At 36.6% G+C, this 7,714-nt stretch overlaps 1 non-coding gene across 1 annotated transcript; it reads left to right on the top strand.

Moving 5' to 3' along the window:
• The first annotated feature begins 1,382 nt into the window (after positions 1–1,382).
• Positions 1,383–1,494, top strand: LOC145583513 (small nucleolar RNA R71). Its single transcript, XR_014100156.1, has one exon. It is a non-coding gene; the product is annotated as a small nucleolar RNA R71 (small nucleolar RNA).
• The last annotated feature ends 6,220 nt before the right edge of the window (positions 1,495–7,714 follow it).

The raw sequence follows: 7,714 nt of genomic DNA, 5'->3' as shown, positions 1-7,714 counted from the left end.
CCAAAATTCAACCTTGTGGCCATAGAGAGAGGCATAAGGATAACACTAGCCCCAAGATCACACAAATCATTTGTTTATTCAAGATCCCTAACCTTCACCGGTATAGCAAAAGTAATAGGGTCACCAAACTTCTCGGGAAGCTCATTTTGAAGAATAACACTTATCTTTGTTGGAAGGGAGATAGAATCACTCTCCTTAAGCCTATTCTTTTTAGAAAGAATATCTTTTAAAAACCTTGCATATGTAGGCATTTGTGATAAAGCATGAAGAAGTGGAATGTTAGATTGAAGTCCTTTCATTTCATCAAGGAACTTGGAAAGTTTCTCATTTAGCTTCTTCTCTATCATTCGACAAGGGAATGGAATACGAGGCTCATATGTTCTCAATGGAGCTTGGCGCTTCACTTCTCCCTCATCTCTATTTAAGGCAACCTCATCACTCATTTTTTTACCTTCCTCTTGCCTCCTCACTCACTTCATTTTCAAACTCATTTTCATCTACCCAATAATCTCCCTCATCTCCCTTTTTGGCGACCTCTTCTCTCATAATTGGAGCTTCATACCCTCCTTCCAAAATCAAGGTGATTGATTTTGCATGCTCTTTTGGATTCATTACCGTTGTGCTTGGAAATTGACCACCGGGGTTAGAAGGGCATCCAAATTGGTTTGCAATTTGAGATAATTGACTTTCAATCATCTTGTTGTATGCTTGGAGTTGTTAAATTGTGCTGCTAACTTCACCATTGATCTGTGTTTGTTGGGTCATGAAGGTTTCAAAAATGGATTCAATGTTAGATTTTTTAGAAGGAAGGGCTTGATTGTATTGGGGTCTTTGTTAGACATTGTCTCTTTGGTTGGGGTGGCAAGAGGGATCTTGTTATTGTTGATGGGGTTAATTGTAATAGTTTTGAGGAGGGGGAGCTTGGTGGGTTGTTTCCACCCAAGATTTGGATGTTGTTTCTAACTTTGGTTAAAGGTTTGAGAGTAAGGATCATTCCTCCCAAGAGAAGTCACATGCTCCGTTGTAGTGTTGCATGCAATAGCATGCTAAGTGATCGTTTCCTCCACAAGTCTCACAAGCCGTGACTTGCGAGGAGGAACTACCGGGCACATTGTTCACATGATCTAGCTTTCGAGCTAACATATCAACCTTTGAAGCAATAAGAACTATTTTGTCAAGATTATGCTTTCGACCCTTCTTGGGTTGACTTTGCCTTTTAACACTCCCATAACCATAATTCTTGGCAACTTCCTCGATCATTTTGTAGGCCTTGTCAATCGATAGCTTTTTAAGGCTACCTTCGACTCCCGAATCATGGTTGGCCCTTGAAATAGGAGTAAGACCATTGTAGAAGCTAGCTTTGTACTATAATCCATGAGGTGAAACCGTGGTGAGGTCATGCTCTAGCTTAGTGTAATCTTTGAACCGTTCCCATGCTTCACACAAAGTTTCATCAACCTCTTGATTGAATTTGGTGATCTTCCGTCTTACTTCGGTGGTTTTCTCGGGAGGGAAATACTTCCCAAGGAAAGCTCTAGTCACCTAATCCCAAGTACTCAACGATCCCTCTTCAACCATTCTCAACCAATGCTTTGCTTTATCATGGAGAGAGAATTGAAACATGTGCATACGAATTAACTCTTTCAAAATGTTGTTTTTCTTGATAATTGTACACAACTCAAGAAAGTTATCCAAATGAGCAAAAGGACACTCATGAGAACTACCTCCGAATTTATCGCTTTGAATCATGTGGATTAGTTGAGGTGAAAACTTGAAGTTGTTTACATTTGTGTTGGGGAGACATATGTCACCCCGAAGCTGGAAAGAGTTGCGGTGTCATAGTCTCGTAGCAAAGGTGGAGGAGGATTCTCTCCCTTGTTATCTTCTTTGTTGGTTCCAAAAACCTCTTCCAGATCGGAATCTGAATATACAATAGAGAACTCGGGTGTGCCTTGCTAAAGTCTCCTTACGTTTCTCAAAGTGCTGTTTAGCTCTAGATCAACGGGAATAAGCGATGATTGCTTACTTTTTCGTGTCATACAAAGTCAAAAAAATCTAAGAAAGACTTTAGCAATGACTTTCCCAAGTTTAGAAAATAAAAACAAAAATTAAGATAAGAAAAGTACTACACATATACACACATTTAGTATCATTCAACAATAATACATTTAATCTGATTTTGTCTCCCCGACAACGGGCCAAAATTTGATAGGCCGTCGTTAAGCCTACTGATGCGGTGTCGAAACGCACACAAATTAATGATAATTACCCTAAGACTACTAACTTGTAATTAGCGGAAGTAGGGGTCGATCCCACGAAGAATGTGCTTTCAAATAACTAAGAATAAGATCCAAGACACTTAACAAAGACTCAAAACAACGAAGTAAATGATTGGGGGTGTTTAAGGATAAAGATCAACTAACAACTAGGAACTTAAACTAATAACAGCAAGAACAGATAAGGAACTTGAGATACTCAGCAACTATATATAGAAATCCACCAAATGTATAATCACAGACATAATACTTAACCCTTTAGAATAGCTTGACTTATGGAACAAGTTCCTCTGTTTTCCCTTAGTAATGGTTAGATCCCGTACGACTTTCACTAACCCTAACCAACAGATAACCCCCATACTACGAGCAAGCAATTTAACCTGATGACAGCATTAAGAACTAGGAAAACATCAGGCCAAGACAACCACAACACTCCGGAACTTACGTGATTTGGCCTCGATCAAGAATTACTTTTCAATTAATAGAGTGGAACGTCCTCCTCTACAATTGTTTGCTACTCGATTAATGTTCCCAAGCAATTACGGACTTAGTAGTATTAATTAGAAAAAGAAATCAAGCCCAAACAAATAGTTGTACACCTACTTATAAGAAATCATCATTCGTATGAACAAAACAATAATTCAAGAATACTCTAAAGCATTAATCATTAAAACCAACAATACTCGTCTCAAATACTTAATACATGGCTTCAAACTAATAGTTACTGAGCATAACAAGCTAAGGACTCATAATACAAAGATAAGAAAAGAAAACGAAACAAGAACCCATTAAGTTCCTCAGATTCGGATCTGAGTTCCTCTCAGGCAACTCCGAATTCCTTCGCTGCAATGTATCACGAAGAGTGACCAACGACTCCTAACCCTAGAAGGGTTTTGGAGTGAAGCCTCACTTCTCTCTCGTGTCTTCTTCAGTGTCTCGCTCCCTCTTTCTCTATAATGTCATGGCTTTAAATAGGCTAAGAGATAATTGGGAATCTTTCAAAGATAAGGAAAGTAATTAGATAAAATTGTAAAAATATATCTCTTCCATATCTTAACCAATTGATAAGATCTTCTTTTAAATAAAATATATCTTTTCCAACAGCTGTAGATCTTGTAAATTATTCCCCAAGACTTTCCCAAATTCGTGGATTCAATGAACCTAGACGAACAAAACGTGCCCAGCAAGCTGTTTTCATCTCCGTCAGTTTCTCAAGTTCCTCGGTTGGAACTTCCAGTTGCACTCCGCATAGATACCTTCATTTAGTTGATCTTTTTACCCTCTAAAACCACTCAATAACCTATAAAAACACACAAATGAGAAACAAGCCACAAAATATCAGAAACCTAAATAAAAACACTAAAATGCTAAAGGAACTTATCCAAAATCTAAGGAACATATATATAAAATAGATTCAGAAATGACACTCATCAAGTTCCCCCACACTTAGATCTTTGATCGTCCTCGAGCAAAGCACTCACACAGAAAATAAATCTATATACCACCAAACCTCTCTTACTTGACATGGACTCATAAGTACTCCACAATAAATTAAAACATAACTTTTGTTAGATTAGTCAGATTTATACAACGAACACAAAGTTACTTGTTAGATTAGCAATCTATGCATACAAATTCCTCCCATACTCTAGCAATTTCAAAATCATAACACAATTAAGTCATAAGCAATCTAGGTGCTCTAGTGCAAGTGTATTGGCCCATAGAATCAGGTTAGTCAAGTTGGACCATTATTGTCTTTCAGTTGATTCCTTGATGCTTTCTCGTACAAAAGGCACTTACCTAAGTACATGGATCGTTCCTTTCATATGTCATTGCACTTGCCACCCATTGATCTCAAAGGAGTACTCGATACTTTGCTTTTTGCCAGTGCTTTTGAGGCTTTTTAATTTGCTTTTCCTTAGTTCCTTTATCTCAGGAACCGATAAAATTTCTCTCTTTTTATTCTTTTATAATGGTTCAATTTCCTCACATTTTGGATTACTAATCCACTTTTCAATTTTTTTTCGTTTGAACCATTTTTTCCCTCGTTTCTTAAGAAAGTCAAGTAATTCTCCAGTAACCAAGAGTAGTGAAAAGTCACCATAGAAAACACCAAATACTAATTAGGTGGATTAAATAAGCAAAGGTCCTTCCCAACATCACCACATCTTAAGCCAACAAAGTAGTGTTCCAAATTTCTTACAAGTCAAATTTCAAAAATACTTTATTTGTCATAATTGCTAGAGACGGAAATCTTTTGTGCATAACTTCAAAAATGTCAGTTTAATAAAAACTATTAGATAAGAATTTATTGTCTTTCCCAAGAGTTAGTCTTTCCAAGAAGTGTAGAGGTGGTAACCCCTAGTAACACATATGCTCTTATCATTTTCCTCTCCCCCACACTTAAACTCTACATTGTCCTCAATGTAGGAACTTGGCATGCGATAAAGAAACAAAAATAAGAAAGCATGATTTATTAAACGACCAAAGCAATAAAAAGATAGGGAAAATAAACATCCTTGGGTTGCCTCCCAAGCAGCGCCCTTATTTTAAGTCATAGACTTGACCATCCAGCAAGTTCCAATCAAACTCCAGCTCCTTGATAAGCAGCTTCAGCTAAGGCCATCTCCGTAGATGTAAGTGGCCAATGGAACTTCAGATTACAAACCTGTAAAATTTTCATTTTAACACGAGGTATGTAATCCACATCATATTTAGCATATAACTTCTCATTCCATTCAATTTTATCATAAAAAGGTTCCATGCTAATCCACTCATCCTTCTTTTCACAAAAAGAAAAGTAAGGGACACACGAAACAACATTAAACTCAACTAAAGGAACAACAAGCTTATATGAAAAACTAGACTCAATCGTACATGGAATCATAGGTATAGAAGAAAATTGAATAATAGGCACAGAAACTTCATCCTCAAATAAATCAAATGACTTGCCATCAAACAAGGAACAATCAATATCACAAGTTCCATTCGAATTATCAAGTTCCTCATCAGATTGGTCAACAAAAGAATCATGCATTACATAATTATTGACTTTAATTTCCGTTTCCATAACTTCCTCATAGTTAAGTGACTCAACCTCAATAAGTTCCTCTTCCTTTCCCCCCACACTTAGCGTGTTCCCACTAGGGTTATTAGGAATCAAGGTTGCATCATCAAAATTATCGGTTCCTAGGTCACATACAAGATTAGCTAATTGTCCAATCATATTTTCTAAGGAATCTAACCGCGCATTAGTATCCCTTCCAAATTGTTCCACAAGATTGGCTAAGGAAGAATTAGAAACTTGATCATGCATGGGGTCATATATGTATGAAGAATCAAAATTAGAGGAGAAACTTGGTGGAAAATCAGAAATAAAAGCAGATGAAGGATACTCAAATGAATATGCAATAGTAGAATCATAATCATTCACTCCCTGTAAACCATAAGTTCCTTCATATAAGTCAGAACAGCGTTGAGTACCTGCATATAAATTATCAGTAGTTTCCAAAGGAACTTGAACAAATCTACTACTATTTTCTTCCACTTCTTTAAGGCGTTGGATCTCTGTAAGCCTTGCAAAGACATTGGACATAGCCATATAACCAGCCTCTGAAGTTACCTCATCATCTTCATCTTCATTGATTTGGGAGTTTATGTTTCTCGCCATCTCAAGGAGTTCCTGTTCTTCTTCTAAAAACGAATCCATGTTACCGTACCCTAAAAAAAATAAACAAAAAGGATCAAATTCTTAAATTAGATAGCAAAATAATCACATTCCCCGGCAACGGCGCCAAAATTTGATGCGGTGTCAAAACGCACACAAATTAATAATAATTACCCTAAGACTACTAACTTGTAATTAGCGGAAGTAGGGGTCGATCCTACGAAGAAGATCAAGAATTACTTTTCAATTAATAGAGTGGAACGTCCTCCTCTACAATTGTTTTCTACTCGATTAATGTTCCCAAGCAATTACGGACTTAGTAGTATTAATTAGCAAAAGAAATCAGACCCAAACAAATAGTTGTACACCTACTTATAATAAATCATCATTCGTATGAACAAAACAATAATTCAAGAATACTCTAAAGCATTAATCATTAAAACCAACAATAATCGTCTCAAATACTTAATACATGGCTTCAAACTAATAGTTACTGAGCATAACAAGCTAAGGACTGATAATACAAAGATAAGAAAAGAAAACGAAACAAGAACCCATTAAGTTCCTCAGATTCGGATCTGAGTTCCTCTCAGGCAACTCCGAATTCCTTCGCTGCAATGTATCACGAAGAGTGACCAACGACTCCTAACCCTAGAAGGGTTTTGGAGTGAAGCCTCACTTCTCTCTCGTTTTTTCTTCAGTGTCTCGCTCCTTCTTTCTCTATAATGTCATGGCTTTAAATAGGCTAAGAGATAATTGGGAATCTTTCAAATATAAGGAAAGTAATTAGATAAAATTGTGAAAATATATCTCTTCCATATCTTAACTAATTGATAAGATCTTCTTTTAAATAAAATATATATTTTCCAACAGCTGTAGATCTTGTAAATTATTCCCCAAGACTTTCCCAAATTCGTGGATTCAATGAACCTAGACGAACAAAACGTGCCCAGCAAGCTGTTTTCATCTCTGTCAGTTTCTCAAGTTCCTCGGTTGGAACTTCCAGTTGCACTCCGCATTGATACCTTCATTTGGTTGATCTTTTTACCTTCTAAAACCACTCAATAACCTATAAAAACACACAAATGAGAAACAAGCCACAAAATATCAGAAACCTAAATAAAAACACTAAAATGCTAAAGGAACTTATCCAAAATCTAAGGAACATATATATAAAATAGTGTCAGAAATGACACTCATCACCTACCAAAGATAAATCCTATCTTTGTCTCACTAACTAATAGCAAGGGTAAGAAAGGGTCGAACCCAAGAGAGGCACAGAATCAACCACCGAGATACTGTCATTTAAATAAGCTAAATGAAGTCGAAATTGGTTTGGATGTAAGTAACTTATGTTAGTTTAATTCTACTAAAGCTAAGAGGAGATTAACAATATTTAGAGGATTCTAGGGCTGGGGTTATACCACTCAACTTCATCACAAATCACAATTAGCATGCAACAATCAAAGTAAAATAAGGGGATAATATAGGGGAAGTCATCTAAAGCACCCAACTACTCTCTCAAGCTAGAGGGGTTACTTGATTTGGATTGAGATTTCCAAGCTAAGCTAAGAATTAAAAGCTAACTAATGATTTAAGAGTTTTTGATGTTTTAAATTACAAACTAAGAGAAAGGACCCTAGGAAATTGAAAAATCGTGCAAAAGAACCCCAAAAACTATTTATAACCCCCTCTAAGGAGGGTGTGCCCATCGTAGGGGATCCTTCTCCTTATATTCCCATGGCCCTTTAAAAGCCTAGGACTTTACACT

This window comes from Chenopodium album, chromosome 15, assembly GCF_948465745.1.
Source record: "Chenopodium album chromosome 15, dcCheAlbu1.1, whole genome shotgun sequence".
Taxonomy (NCBI): domain Eukaryota; kingdom Viridiplantae; phylum Streptophyta; class Magnoliopsida; order Caryophyllales; family Amaranthaceae; genus Chenopodium; species Chenopodium album.
The sequence above is the reverse complement of the archived record's forward strand: the minus strand, read 5'-3'. Positions and strand labels throughout refer to the sequence as shown.